This window comes from Siphateles boraxobius, unplaced genomic scaffold (assembly GCF_051911475.1).
Source record: "Siphateles boraxobius isolate OS27281-9 unplaced genomic scaffold, OSU_SipBor_1 19, whole genome shotgun sequence".
Lineage (NCBI taxonomy): Eukaryota > Metazoa > Chordata > Actinopteri > Cypriniformes > Leuciscidae > Siphateles > Siphateles boraxobius.
In genome coordinates, this window is record NW_027508799.1 from 29,395,398 (window position 1) to 29,410,153 (window position 14,756).

Genomic DNA, 14,756 nt, shown 5'->3' on the forward strand with positions numbered 1-14,756 from the left:
GCTTTACGCGAGTCCAATGCGCTGGCTCGTCTATTGCTTACAACGTTGAAACGGTCTCAAACATCTAGTGTTGTCCCGACAATACTTTTTTTGAATCCGCACAACAACAAAGTTTGTTGTTGCGTATCAAATCACTAAACCAAACCAAATGCCATAGCAGACTAAAAACATGAGGGTTTATACTGAAGACGCGTCACGCTAAACCATTGTACATGATGGGATGTCTTTATCACTCTAGTTCACAGACTTAGGAAACATAAGCACTTACTTTGATGCATTTCATAAGCCGTGCAAAGATACCTCGGAATGTATATCAGTAAAAGATGATAACGATGGTGACGGTCAACAGAAAGTTTCTCCCCATGCTCACCCTGCAGCCATGATCTAAATCCCAAGATTCCCCCCACAGGTGAGCACACACACACACACTAAAACCACACCTCCAGTCCCACTCACAGTAACCGATGACGTCACTGTGTGTACACATACACAACAGTATAAAGAAAAGAGGAAATATCATAGAAGACAAGTCACTGTATGGCTCCTACACCCGGTACTCCTATGGGATGCTGACGCTTGAGTTGGTATCTGCTGCTCCCATCATGCTTCACTGTGCGTATGGTGTTCTTTGTCTGAGACTGTTTTTGTGCCAAACATGCCTTTTACAATTTTGCCCAAAAAGTTACATCTTGGTCTCATTAGACCATAGCACAATTTTCCACGTTTTGGGAGAATATATATGTGTTTTTGCTAAGTTTAGCTGAGCTTAGTTGTTTTTATTAGTCAGAAAAGGCTTGTCTTGCCACCCTGCCCCATAGAGAATAAGGGTGATAGTTGTCACATGTACTGAGTAAACCAGTACTTTGTCAGTAAGAGCTCCAACACTTCTAATGTCTCCTCATCAATTGTTGTGGGATGCCCTCTTCTTGATAATGTCACACTATTATGCCATACTTTTTCCACTTTTGATGACTGGTCTTCACCATATTCCATTGTAGATTTAATGCCTTGGAAGTTTTTTTGTAGCCCTCATTTGAGCGATAACTTTCACCAATGAGATCACGTTAATGCTTCGTAAGCTGTTTGTGGCCCATGGCTCTTGTAGCCTGCGACCTGTCAGAAAAATCTTGAACTTTTTAACCTTTTTTTCTATGAAATGTCACTTTGATTTTCGGAGGCATTGTATTGGTTTCTACATTAAACCTGTAAAAGTTCTGAAATTATTTATCTTGGTTTAATTTTTACATTTCAAAAAGGGTTGTGTAGACTTTTTATATCCTCTTTAGTATATTAACTCAAAGTCTTGGGGAAAACAAGGAGAGCAAACCACTGGCATACAGTGCAGCACTGTCAAACCAAAGGGTCTGACAATCAATGTTTGGAAGATTAAGATGGCAGGATGAATTTGGGAAGCATTTGCCTACAGTTTCCTCAGAACAAGGCCACTAGCCATATTAGAGGCTTCAACAGCTTTCTAAGAAATAGGCAGAATAATTTAAGTGTTCAATGTCAAGGAAAATAAACTATTGTATACAGTAAATGGCACAGTTGAGGTAAGTAGCTATTTAAATTTAGGATTGTAATGCTGCAGTAAGTCGCCGCTCCATGAGGTCCCCGTCTCGGCCATAGCCTCCTGAGGTCCCTGTCTTGCCCAACGCCTCCTGAGGTCCCTGTGACGGCCAATGCCGCTTGAGGTCCCCCCTGTCATGGCCAACGCTCCCTGAGGTCACTGTCACGTGCTTAGTGCCTGAGGTCCCTGTCATGACCACAGTCAGAATATGCCTACTTCACTACTATATTGTATTGTTTTCATAAAACATAGTATTCCCCTCAATATCCCACTACGCAAGAACAGCTTCGACCATTGAGTGCATGAATGGACTTTATGCACAACCTACTGACTACTTATTTCTGATGAAATCTCCCATAGCAAATTGTGGTGTTAGTAAATATTTCTATTAACATAAATTTATTATAGGTGGGTAGAATTCAACAAACTGTACTCAAGCAAAAGTAGAAGCACAAATATTTACTCAAAGTAATAATTTTATTAGTTACTTGAGTAAGAGTAAAAAAAGTATTCAATCCAATTCTACTCAAGTAGCTAGTTACTTCATACATGCATATTACGGTTCGGTGCATGCAGTTGCACGACAAATACATTCAGTCACAGGTAATCCACACTCCAATCCAGAAGGAGGTGTGCACGGCAATGCAACATGGTTTTCTACCAGTAAAAAGAGCTGAAAAAAAACAGTAAAAAGCGCTGAAGATGAGACGATCACTTGATATGTTTTCATCTCTCAACCCAACATGACATCATGACTTTGCATAAACATACACGCCACTTTCAAGTCAAGTGGCGTGTTATCTATACGCATTTTGAGCTATCCGCGTGTATGTCCACGCCGAAATCTTTTGCGTGTATGTCTACGCCATTAAATGTCCGAGTGATTCCGCGTGTATGTGTACGCCGTTAAATGTCAGAGCGAAACGAAGCAAAATCTATATCTACATCTGTGGAGCGATCTTTTTTTTCCTAGGATGGTAGGAGAACACTCATAAATGGTATTAACCCCAGTGACGGGTAGGTTTAGGGACGGGGTTGGGGTAGGTCATATATCTATATATACATAATACAGTAATATAACGTTAAGTCAAAGGCGTTGATAAACACGCTGAAAAGCGATTATGCGTGTTGATAGCACGCCAAAAATGGAAATACGAATTGGCGTGTCATACATACGCCATTTCATGAGATCAGTCTGCTCAACCAGTGTTTCAGCTGCAGAAAGATATCAATAAAACAGCTTGATAAGATCTCATGTAGCATTACATTTACCCCAGGCATTTAGTGTCGACAGCAGGTTTCTTCGCTAGGGAAATTAAACTCTAGAGAGAAGCATTTTATATATGCACTATATTAGCCTATTCATATTATTTACTTAACCTGTTCGTAATGTCTTGATTATTTAATGTATGTTTAAATCAATTTGTCATGAAACAAGTTATGACAGCCAATGTGTAAATTATTATTTCAAAGATGAATTGCAGTAGATGTACTTTATACTTAGATTTAGAAAACCTGCCTTATGTGCAATTTACAGTATTAAGCCTGGAACACACCAAACCGACACCGACCAATTAGCGCTGATGAAAGCCGACTGTGTTGTCGCCTCGCGTTGTGGTAAAAAGCTGCATTGAACACACTGAGAGAACTCCTGGCGACTGTTAGCTAGAATGCGCGTTCTGCGCCTGCGTGTACTTGAGACAACTGTCTATTTCTCCAGATATATGCGTCTATATTCGTCATTCAAAAAAGGAAACCGACGCTGCAGGCTGCAGATACACATACCGTAAACAAAGCAGTGTGTGCTTATCGTTTTTTGAATATCAATCCTCCTAAACACTTTCTTTATTCCACTCCGGTCATGTTAATATTTAAATATTTGCCAAGGAAGACTAGGTAAGATGATGTAACATAAGAACAGCCTTTTATCTGTAGCGTTTTGTCTTCTTTGCTCGCCGTTTTGCTATGATACTCGTGCACTGACTCGTTCACTAAGCTGAACAGCCAATCAGAGTTCCCTCTTTCACCGACGGCCCGACGCCGATTCAATATGTCGAATCGGCCGAAACAAAGCCGATGAGGACCAATTACAGCCGACGGTGCAGAACACACTGAGAAAACTTAGTCGGCCGACGCCCAAAAACTGCCCGACGGCCGACCGTCGGCTTGGTGTGTTCCAGGCTTGCGCAAATGACTGCTATGCTGAACATCTTAATACAAACAACAATCAAATGCTCATTGACTGAACTTCTTTCCTCCAAAATGTAATTAAATGTGTGTTTCTGCATGCGCGTGTAAACTGTGGTTAACTGTGTCTAGTGTCTTCAAGACTAACAGGTCACCCGGCACTGCGCAATACCCACAAATTACTGCAGGTTGGCAGGTGTTCATTTCACACTCTGTGAACAATGGTAGCTTAATGTAGAAAATGAAGGTAGATGTCCAGAAAAATGTTAAAGTCATACTTTGTAGTAGTGGTATTGTGTACTAATAATCTGTTCGGTTGTTAAATATATTAGCTCTATGAAATCAAATCAAATGTAGCTATACCTTTTAAATCGTTCTCAGACAGCATATACGTAGATGTTCAACTAATGAAGATCTTCTTCGCTGGCAAACAGTAGGATGCATTAGCAGATTTGCTTTTAATTAACTGTAGGTCCATGGCCACTTCATCCAACGCTCTTAATGATCTTAAATTTCTTGCGACTTCAAGTGAAAACGATTCAGTGCATGCAGGAAACTGAATAAATCATTCAAACTGATTCACAAACTTTTTTAGATAGTTTTGCCGGCTTGTTTAAGTCTTTGAACAGAATCGACTCAAAAGGGTGATTTCATTTGTCAACTTCTTAGTCATCAATTCCAGAAACTTTAAATGCCTTTAGCGTGAATGTGGATCGTATCAATATTGCTGTGTCCTGTTGTGACACTCCCTCAAGATTTTTCCCTGTCATGGCCACTGCCCCTAAGGTTCCTGTTCCAATCTAAGCTCTTTGAGGTTCTTGTCACTGTCAAACCTTTATAAAAAACGCTTTTATAAAAAGCAACTTGCATTGTGTTCTCAGTTCATAAATTTGGGAATCAAACCCATGATCTACAGTTTGAGCTACATGAATGCTTTGTGTCAGAGAAGCTTTTCATGTAGTTTCATGTAGCCTAAGTGTTTCTGAATCCATGCCCATGTTAGTTACCTGCCCTGCCACTCTAGAGCCACAATGCCAGAGCCACAACCCAGGTCCTCTCAGCGCCAAATCCCAGAGAACCCTCAGTGCCATGGTCGCAATACAGGTTCCCCTCAGAGCCATAGCCCAGACAGTCCTCAGTGCCGCGGTCGCAGAACAGGCGCCCCTCAGCGCTTCGGCGTCAGTCCAGCAATCCTCAGTGCCGCGGCCACAGACCAGGCATCCCTCAGTGTAAAGCAAACCCAGGCAGTTCTCAGTGCGGCACTTGTAGCCAAGGCCTCCCTTAGTACCTCAGCAGACCAAAGGACCATCTAAATGCCATTGCCACATTAAAGGTACAGGGTGGTCGCTAGGGGACGGGTGGGGAGGCTGAGTGGGGTTAGATAAGAATGCTAAATGAGGTTAGATGGGAATGTAATTTCGAACGAAGGGGGAACCTTGAAATGTACTGGTTAGAGTTCTAGAGTGCAGGTAAGAGTTGTAGAGTGCGGGTTGTAGAGTGCGGGTTGTAGAGTGCGGGTTGGAGAGTGCGGGTTGGAGAGTGCGGGTTGGAGAGTGCGGGTTGGAGAGTGCGGGTTGGAGAGTGCGGGTTGGAGAGTGCGGGTAGAGAGCGGGTAAGAGTTGGTGAGAACAGGTAAGAACAGGCAAGAGATGTAGAGAACAGGCAAGAGATGTAGAGAACAGGCGAGTTGTAGATTCCAGTGTCAGTTGCAGCAGCGGAGAGAATAAAATCTTAAATTACCCTAACAGCAAACAATTCCAGCACTAAGCTTTAGCTTCTTGATTGATGCTGTCAATCCAGGGGTATTGTTTAGTTGCTGGGGTCGAAATGCTTTAAAAAGCTTTGGCTTTCTGTACCAAATTAAGCTCTGGTGTAAGTCTTCCGTTGCTTCCTTTTAAATGTCAAGTTCTTAATTTTGAAAACGGTGTGGATAATAAATTAACAACAATGGTCTTCTCATTAATGTTGCGGTTTTCATAGCGAATAGCGTTAGCTATTTTATCAGCATTTTTTTCCTAATCGAGTTCCCCACACGGGCAGAATGCGTCAAACTCAGCGATAACATGCCCCACCCATTTAGAGGTGTGTCGTTTTTAAACTGATTAGACTTTTGAATCGAGAGCAAACATCAGACTGAGACAGTTTTAGCTTATACTTTCATTTTCTTTTGCTTTGCATCTCAACTGAGCATGCACATACAGAACTCGCCTGTGATGTGAAGAACATTAAACAAATCAGCTTCTCTGCCACATCTCCCCTCCTTCGAGAAAGACATGCTTTTGTTTTGCATAACACAAACACAAATATTATACAAAGGTCAAACTTAAAAGTTCCAATTTGTTGATAGTTTGTGTACACCTATGCCTCAATGAATTTTTTTTTTTTTTTTTTTTTTTTTTTATTGAAAAAAAAATGTTTTTATAGTTTTACAGTATCAGAACCGTGGTACAGGTGTCTCATGGCAGCACATACAATCATCCATCAACTGGTAGTTAAAGGATCGAGTGAAGGGTAGTAAAAAAAATAAATAAAAAAAAACCGCAAGAGTGAAGAATTAAACACATTCAACAGTCATTTTCAAGAAAATTCCAGAGAGGGGACCAAATACGCCAGAAATCATTAGACCTCCGGCGTAAGTCACAAGTTAGCTTTTCTAAGGGAAGGAAAATAGCAATTTGATTCATCCACATATTAACAGAAGGGACATGAGGAGTGGACCACAACAGGAGTATACATTTCCTCGCTAAGTAGGTACAAAGATATAGAACACATTCTAGATCATGGTTGAGGTGCAATTCAGCTTTATAGTTCAGGAGATAGATACTCGGAGATAGAGCAAAAGATTTACCAATAATCCTCTGAACAATTTTATGTATTTCTTTCCAGTACACCTTAATCATGTCACAGCTCCAAAACGTATGCATCACTGTGCCAATATTAGACTTACACTTGAAACACAATTGGGAGACATTAGGGAAAGTCTTATGGAGACGAGCCGGTGTTAAATAAGTCCTGTAAATGAACTTAAAGTTTTGCTCATGATTCAATATAGAGGCTCCTCTAAAAAAGACACCGGAGCATACCGATAACCACGCCTCATCTGTGAAATTTGTTTCAAAGTCTTTTTCCCATATCAGTTTCAGAGGGTCAAAGGAGGAAGGCCCGACATTAGATAATATGGTATAAAAAGCAGAAATCTTCCTTTTGAGGGAAATAGAAGAATGCAATTGTTTTTCTATATCAGAAAGATCAAAGCGTATTCTATTGTCCTTTAAAAGTGATTCCAGAAAATGTCGTAGTTGCAAGAATTTGTAGAAATCATTATTGTGTAAGTTAAATTGCTGTTTTAACAACTGAAATGATTTTAGATTGCCCTTGTCAAATAACTGGTCCAGCTCCAAAATTCCCCTTAGTCTCCATGATCGAAGACCAATGTTCTGAATAGCAGGGGGTAGGTCAGGGTTGAATGAAATAGGAGATTTTAAAGATAAAATATGTGGAATATTCAGATACTTCAAAACGTCTTTCCAAGCCAGCAGAGTGTTTGATACCGTATAAATATTGGACACTGATTCTATTTTATGTACACTGTAAATAAATGGTAAAGTGCATAACAAGTTTGGGAAACATCTCGAAGACTCAATTCCTACCCAACGTGAATCCAATCTATTAAGAAACCAATTTATCATATTTTTTATCTGAGCAGACGCCTCAATGAATTCTAAACATTAATTCGTACAGGTTTCACTGAACTTTCAAAAAATTTTTCCATTGTCCCTTTTCTCTTTTCATTTGTGAGGTTTTCCCCACCTATCTTTATAACCTTCAATAGCTTTACTTGATTGGTAGTTGAACTATTGCGAAATGACTGCGTTTCCATTAAGCGATGTTATGTGACTAAACGTAATTTTTTCCACTCGCTACTTTTTTCCTCTGGCCATTATCATTAATCTAAGGAGACGTATGTGTGTTATCCAAGCATTAATGGTAAGGAAAGACCCTTATACTTCGTGCGGCTGGTGTTTCTCCCTCATATCTGCTTCAAGGTCTTGATTGAGGAATTTCTTTGAGGTTTAGAATTTTGTCTTTTATGAATTTAATAAAGAACTCTGTCTCATATTCTGTCCAAACATACCGCGTCATCTACGTCAGGTGACCTGTAAATGCGCAAAAACTGTTTCCATTGCAGTTTTGCGAAATATTTCTTTTTCGAATTGCCTGAAAAACCCCCTCATGCGAGCGTAAAAACTTTTTTGCGATTAAATGGGAGTTTTTGCGAAATTGACGTGTTTCCATTGGGTGTATTTTCAATTTGCCCAGTTTGAAGAGTAATGGACTCCGCGGCTAAGGAGTCTTGAGACTCAGCTCCGGTTTTGGTTCTCATTGCTTTCTGGGGTAATGCAGCCATACTCTGGTTATAAAACAACTGCTGCAGGCACTGAAGCAGAACCATTACTGTTTTACTCCTGGTTTGTGAGCAATAAGCACGCTGTCTGTTCCTCCTGACCACATCTCCCTCAGATATTTTTACTAAAAAGGTCCTGGGAGAACCCCGGGATCCGTAGTCACTCCTTTAGTCTTCCAATACAGTAAAGTCTGGCTGGATCAGGCCAATGAGGGTCTTCTGATCAGTGGGTGAAGGTCTCTGCGTATTACAAATCTTTGCTTTTCCGCAACATTCAAAATTAAATGAAATAAAAAAAATTCATATGCATTGACCCGTTATTTCATCTGACTCCGTAAATGAAAAGGGTTTTCATCTGGGTATTATTATTAATATCCGGGTATTATTAAAAGTGAGCGAATGTTTGATTATTCTTTTTTTAACTCTTTAATTATGTTTTACCCACTCAGATTAGGAAACTATATCACTAAGAGGTCTAATCAACGGACTGGGCGGACCAGGCTGTGCAGGCGACCAGGGTGGAGCAGGGCGGTGAAGACCCTTCGGGCGGCCAGAGGCGGTGAAGACCCTTCGGGCGGCCAGGGCGGTGAAGACCCTTCGGGAACAGACACCGGCTCGGGCTCGGGCTCAGACACCGGCTCGGGCTCAGGAACAGACACCGGCTCGGGCTCAGGAACAGACACCGGCTCGGGCTCAGGAACAGACACCGGCTCGGGCTCAGGAACAGACACCGGCTCGGGCTCAGGAACAGACACCGGCTCGGGCTCAGGAACAGACACCGGCTCGGGCTCAGGAACAGACACCGGCTCGGGCTCAGGAACAGACACCGGCTCGGGCTCAGGAACAGACACCGGCTCGGGCTCAGGAACAGACACCGGCTCGGGCTCAGGAACAGACACCGGCTCGGGCTCAGGAACAGACACCGGCTCGGGCTCAGGAACAGACACCAGAACAGTAACACCCACAAAGACAGACACCAGAACAGTAACACCCACAAAGACAGACACCAGAACAGTAACACCCACAAAGACAAACACCAGAACAGTAACACCCACAAAGACAAACACCAGAACAGTAACACCCACAAAGACAAACACAGAAACAAACATTGGTTCAGGAACAGACACTGGCTCCGGCTCAGGAACAGAAGAGACTGGCTCCGGGCTCCGGCTCAGGAACAGAAGAGACTGGCTCCGGCTCAGGAACAGAAGACACTGGCTCCGGCTCAGAAACAGATACCAGAACAGTAGCAGCCACAAGGACAGACACAAACACAGAAACAAACATTGGTTCAGGAACAGCTACCGGTTCAGGAACAGATACCGGCTCCGCTGAGCGTTCAGGTTCAGGCGTGACTTGAACAGTCTCTGGATCGGCAGATGTGACGTGAACAGTCTCTTGATCAGCAGACGTGACTTGAACAATCTCTGGATCGGCAGACGTGATTTGAACAGTCTCTGGATCGGTAGACGTGACTTGAACAATCTCTGGATCGGCAGACGTGACTTGAACCATCTCTGGATCGGCAGACGTGACTTGAACCGTCTCTGGATCGGCAGACGTGACTTGACTCGTCTCTGGATCGGCAGACGTGACTTGGACAGTCTCTGGATCGGCAGAAGTCTTTTTGGCCGATCGTACTGATATCAGTGGTGGATCGGTCATGCTGGATATCATCCTAGGAAGTCTAGGGACCAATCTGGTGGCAGGGATCACTGACTTTTCCTCGGCGACTTCCACTGAAATACTCACTGGCACGACGGGCATGACTCGATGCATAGGCTCAGCAGTACAGACGTGGAACGCAGGTTCAGCGGGATCGGACAGGAAATGACACTGAGAAAACTAGCGGCGGGAGCAGCGGCGAAGGAAGCTATGGCCTGGACATCACCAACCCAGTGTTGAAGAGAGGCCAGAGTGTAGAGTGGTTTCGGGGTTCCTCTCGACCACCTCCTCTACTGCGGCCTCCACGGATCCCGCAAAATTTGACCAACCGGGTCCCCTCAAAGAAATGTTCTCTCTCCCGCTCTGTGGCTGGGGAAGAGACACTGGCGAACATGCTGCTGGATCTTGTGTGGTGAGTTCTTCTGTCACGATGCGGTAGAAACGAGGCGAAAGCAGGATCCACATGCAGCACACTTTATCAGACAGACTGGAAACTAGACAAAGACTCAGGCTATGAACAGGACTCAGGGAAAGCACGACCAACATCAACGATAACAAAATAAGAACTCACCAGGACTGAACTGAAACACAGGGCTTAAATACAAGGGCAAACAAGCTAAACGAGATAACAAGGGGGTGTGGCTAACAAAAAACACCTGGGAACAATAGACAAGACACATGGCAAACAGGGAACCACATGACATACAAGAACAAGAAACAAGACACAAAACCCAAACCATAACAGATACCAAAAATGTATAGTTACTTTTTTGTACACACTTAACATTTCATGGGTTTTCAGTGAGTTTCAGGTGAGGAGGAGAAGGGGGAGATTGTCAGGTGAGGGGGAGAAGTGAGGTGTGAGTTGCATTGTGTGCTGCGCCTCATTTACATTTATTCATATAGATTTATTCATTTATACATTTGATCAGCATATACACATATACATATCTACATCTACATATACACAAGAAATTGACTTTCCAGTTTTTTACGGCTCATTCCGCCATCCTGTTCACCTGAGGATTAGAACGGGCTTGAAGTTATTTGTGATCTCATATGCTTCGGATAAAGTTGGCGAACAACTAGGACCTAAACTGTGGGCCATTATCGGTCACGATTTGCTCAGGAATTCTAAATCTCGCAATGATGCTGATGAGCTTTTGAACGACTGCTTCGTTGGATGTTTTTGGGTGAGAGAGAAAATTTCCTGCCAATGTGAGTTTAACACGCATAGGTTAGCTGCAAGTTTCAGTCAAGGGTGTAGTGATAAGCGGCTCACGGGCTGACTTGGCCTATGCTTATTACAGTAAGGACACTAAACATTTTACTTCCCAGCTTTGCTGATGTGTGGCCACCACACCGCGTCCCTGTATCACTCTCTGCTCTTAGTCAGACCCATGTGTCCATGGTGGATTCTTTCGAGGATTTTCACTCTCAACCTTGAAGGGATGACTATTTGATTCTGTTTTCTTATGATGCCATTCAGGTGACTCAGGAATCCTCTCTGGCAGGTTTGGCTACATCTTTAACATAGGTTGGCCACCCTCTTTCTATGTAGCCCTTAACTAGTTGGAGAGTATGATCCTTAGCAGTCTCAGCTTTGATTTGCTTGAACACTGGTTTCCTTTCAGTTTCCTTCATGGCACTAATGTGAGCTCTGATATCGGCTTCCAGTCCCGTTTCGTCTGTACCTGGCTTTGGGTGTCTTGATTGAGCATCTGTGACCACTAGGTTCTTGCCAGGCATGTATTCAGCCATAGGTTTGAACTTCATCAAATGAGCAGCGAAGTGGAACTTTATCCAAATCCATACCGTTTATCATGGTGACCAGTGGCTTGTGAAATGTATTCCGCCTGTATGTCTTCAGACCACACACGTTCTGAAAAAAATCCTCAGAGGCCCATACACTCGTCAGGCACTCCTTTCAATTTGAGCATATCGTTTTCCTACCTCAGTCGGCGAGTGAAGAGAAGGCAACAGGCCTGAGGCCCCCTTCATACTCTTGCAGGAGGACCCCACCCAGGCATGACTGCTTGCATTAACACACCCCACCACCGGCAAATTAGCAAAAAAACAAAAATAATGAAGCACAGGCGTGAAAGAAATCAAAAGCTTTTTTCCTTTTTGAAAGCTTCATCCTTGTTCTGGCCCCCAAAGCCATGCCACATTGGCTCTCAGCAAGTCATTCAGGAGGTCCAGCACACTTGGGAAGTTAACCATTTCAAGCACTCTTCTTGGTTCAGTTTGATTTTGAGGTGGTTTTAGAGCAGTAATTGCTGCAACTCTGTCTGGATGTGGAGAAATACCACCGCTGATTCTGTGTCCTAGGGAATTGATCTCTCTCTCAATTTGTACTTTTGCTGGTTACATGAGCACTTCAAGACATTCAACTCTCTCCTCTGTCCACCTCCACCACCACCTCTTTATTTGCTGATGATTTTGTAAATTTCTTCACCAACAAAACAACTATCAGCAGTCAGTTCTCAGCTCCACACACACACAGGAACCCAGACCACCCACGGCCAGAAATCTTCTCTCATCCTTCTCTTCTCTAACTGAGGCAGAAGTATCTAAACTTCTGCTCTCCTGTCATCCTACCACCTGCCCACTAGATCCCATCCCCTCACACCTTCTACAAGCCATCTATCCTACACTTCTACCAGCACTCAAACAACTAATCAACTCATCAGGCTCGGCTAACCCCACTGCTTAAAAAAACAACATTAATCACATCACACGTAGAGAGTTACAGACCGGTCTCTCTCCTACCATTCATAGCGAAAACACTTGAACGAGTTACTATCAACCAAGTATCATCTTTCCTGTCTCAGAATATACAGCTGGATATCAACCAATCTGGCTTCAAGAAAGGACATTCAACCGAGACTGCATTACTGTTGGTCACAGAGGCCCAGCGGATTGCAAAAAGCTGCTTCCAAATCATCAGTTCTCATTCTCCTGGATCTGTCTGCTGCTTTCGACATTGTGAATAATCAGATCCTTCTGTCCAGCCTCTCATCACTAGAACAGGAACTCTTCAGTGGTTTGAGTCATATCTCGCAGGTAGGTCCTTCAGGGTCGCATGGAGAGGCGATGTATCCAAAGCAAGTCAACTGACCACAGGGGTTCCTCAGGGTTCAGTTCTTGGACCCCTCCTCTTCTCATCTACACCACATCACTGGGACCCATCATACAGGCACATGGTTTCTCTTACAATTGCTATACTGATGACACACAGCTCTTTCTCTCATTTCAACCAGATGATCCCACAGTAGCTGCACGTATCTCAAGATGTCTGGTGGTAATCTCGGCATGGATGAAGGAATATCACCTGCAGCTCAACCTGGCAAAGACAATCCTATCTCTACAGCACGATTTCGCCATCCAGCTAGATTCATCCTCAATCACGGACATGATTTCCATTACACGAGAGTAGATGTTAAAACTTCATGCTGATTTTGTACTCGGCTTTCGCCAAGATAAGCACCAACTAAGACGTAGCTTTACAGTAACCTATGCTTCTCCATCCATTTACGCTTCTTTCCAAATGGTGACGTGAATCTCCTTCTGTCTGGTGTTAATAGCTGCAGTGTATTTGCACACACAACGGCTGCAACCACAGTGCGGTCCCCTCATGACAACCGTCTGTATTGAGCAGAGTAGGGGACATCTCTAGGGTCTTCAAGTGGGCACCTTCCGTCCTCAGTGTTTCGTTGACTAGCCCACGACACCTCAAGAGGGCTCGACAGTGACTCTGGCGTCCCAGAGTCACCCCCTCCGTCCCCCACTTAACTCAGCCCAGCTTACTCCCTCCTGCTGCTGAGGTTGCTCCTTCCTCGTAGTTCACGTGACCTAACCACAATCTCTCACAACCTCTCCACAACCCGACCATACGCGCCAACCCGTTTGACTAAGGCTGTCGAGCCCCACTGCGGACGTTAAAGCAGTTAGTGTCAACGGTTCCGTATGGCATACTACCGCAAAATACAATATCTGTCCAAACACCAATCCTCATTCACGCAAAATACACAGGAATGTAATAACTGTAATTACTATGCAAACAATACAAATAAACCAACAGACTCTCAGAATTTTCAAGAAACAACCAACTTCCACTTGATAAACCTGGACTCTCCATCCTCGCTGTTCTGCTTCATTGGCCAGCTGAGCATACCGCAGTTTCTTCCTCTCATATGCCTCATCTACAGCATCCTCCCATGGCACTGTTAACTCTATCAGTTGAACAATGCGTGCTGATCCAGACCACAAAACAATATCTGGTTGGAGGTTAGTGGTGGCAATCTCAGGTGGAAAAATAAGTCGTTGATCAAGATCAGCCAGCATTTTCCAGTCCCTAGCAGCTTCCAGTTGTCCTGAGCAAAAATTGGTTTTAACACCTTTTCTTGGTGGTTGCTCGCCTGGGCGGAGGAATACAGCGTGGAACTCCCAACCATTTCCTGATATATGAACTTATTAACGCTTCCAGCTTATCCACTGTTGTCAAAGAAACCTCGTACACAGTAAGTGGCTACAGCAACCTCGGCAGTAGACCAAACTGAAAGCACCAGAGTTTTAGTTTGCCTGGTAGAGCGCAGCTGTTTATGCTCTTCAACCCTTCCATTGATTGTCGTCTAACTTCTCCCACTCAAACTGTGTCCTTTAGATCCCCATCGTACTATCTCCCAAGACTCTTCACTGGCTTCTCAGAAACTGTTGGTATTGCCTCACCATTAATGAAGAATGTTTTATCTACCACCTTGCCTTTATTTATCGAGATGCTCCTTGATTTAGAGGGCTTAAATTGCATTCATGCCCATTCAATGTTATCAGTTAACTTACCCAATAACCGATTAGTGCAGGCTACTGTTGTAGTCATGGTTGTCATGTCAAAAATGTATGCTCTGATTGGTGGTAGTCGCATCCCAG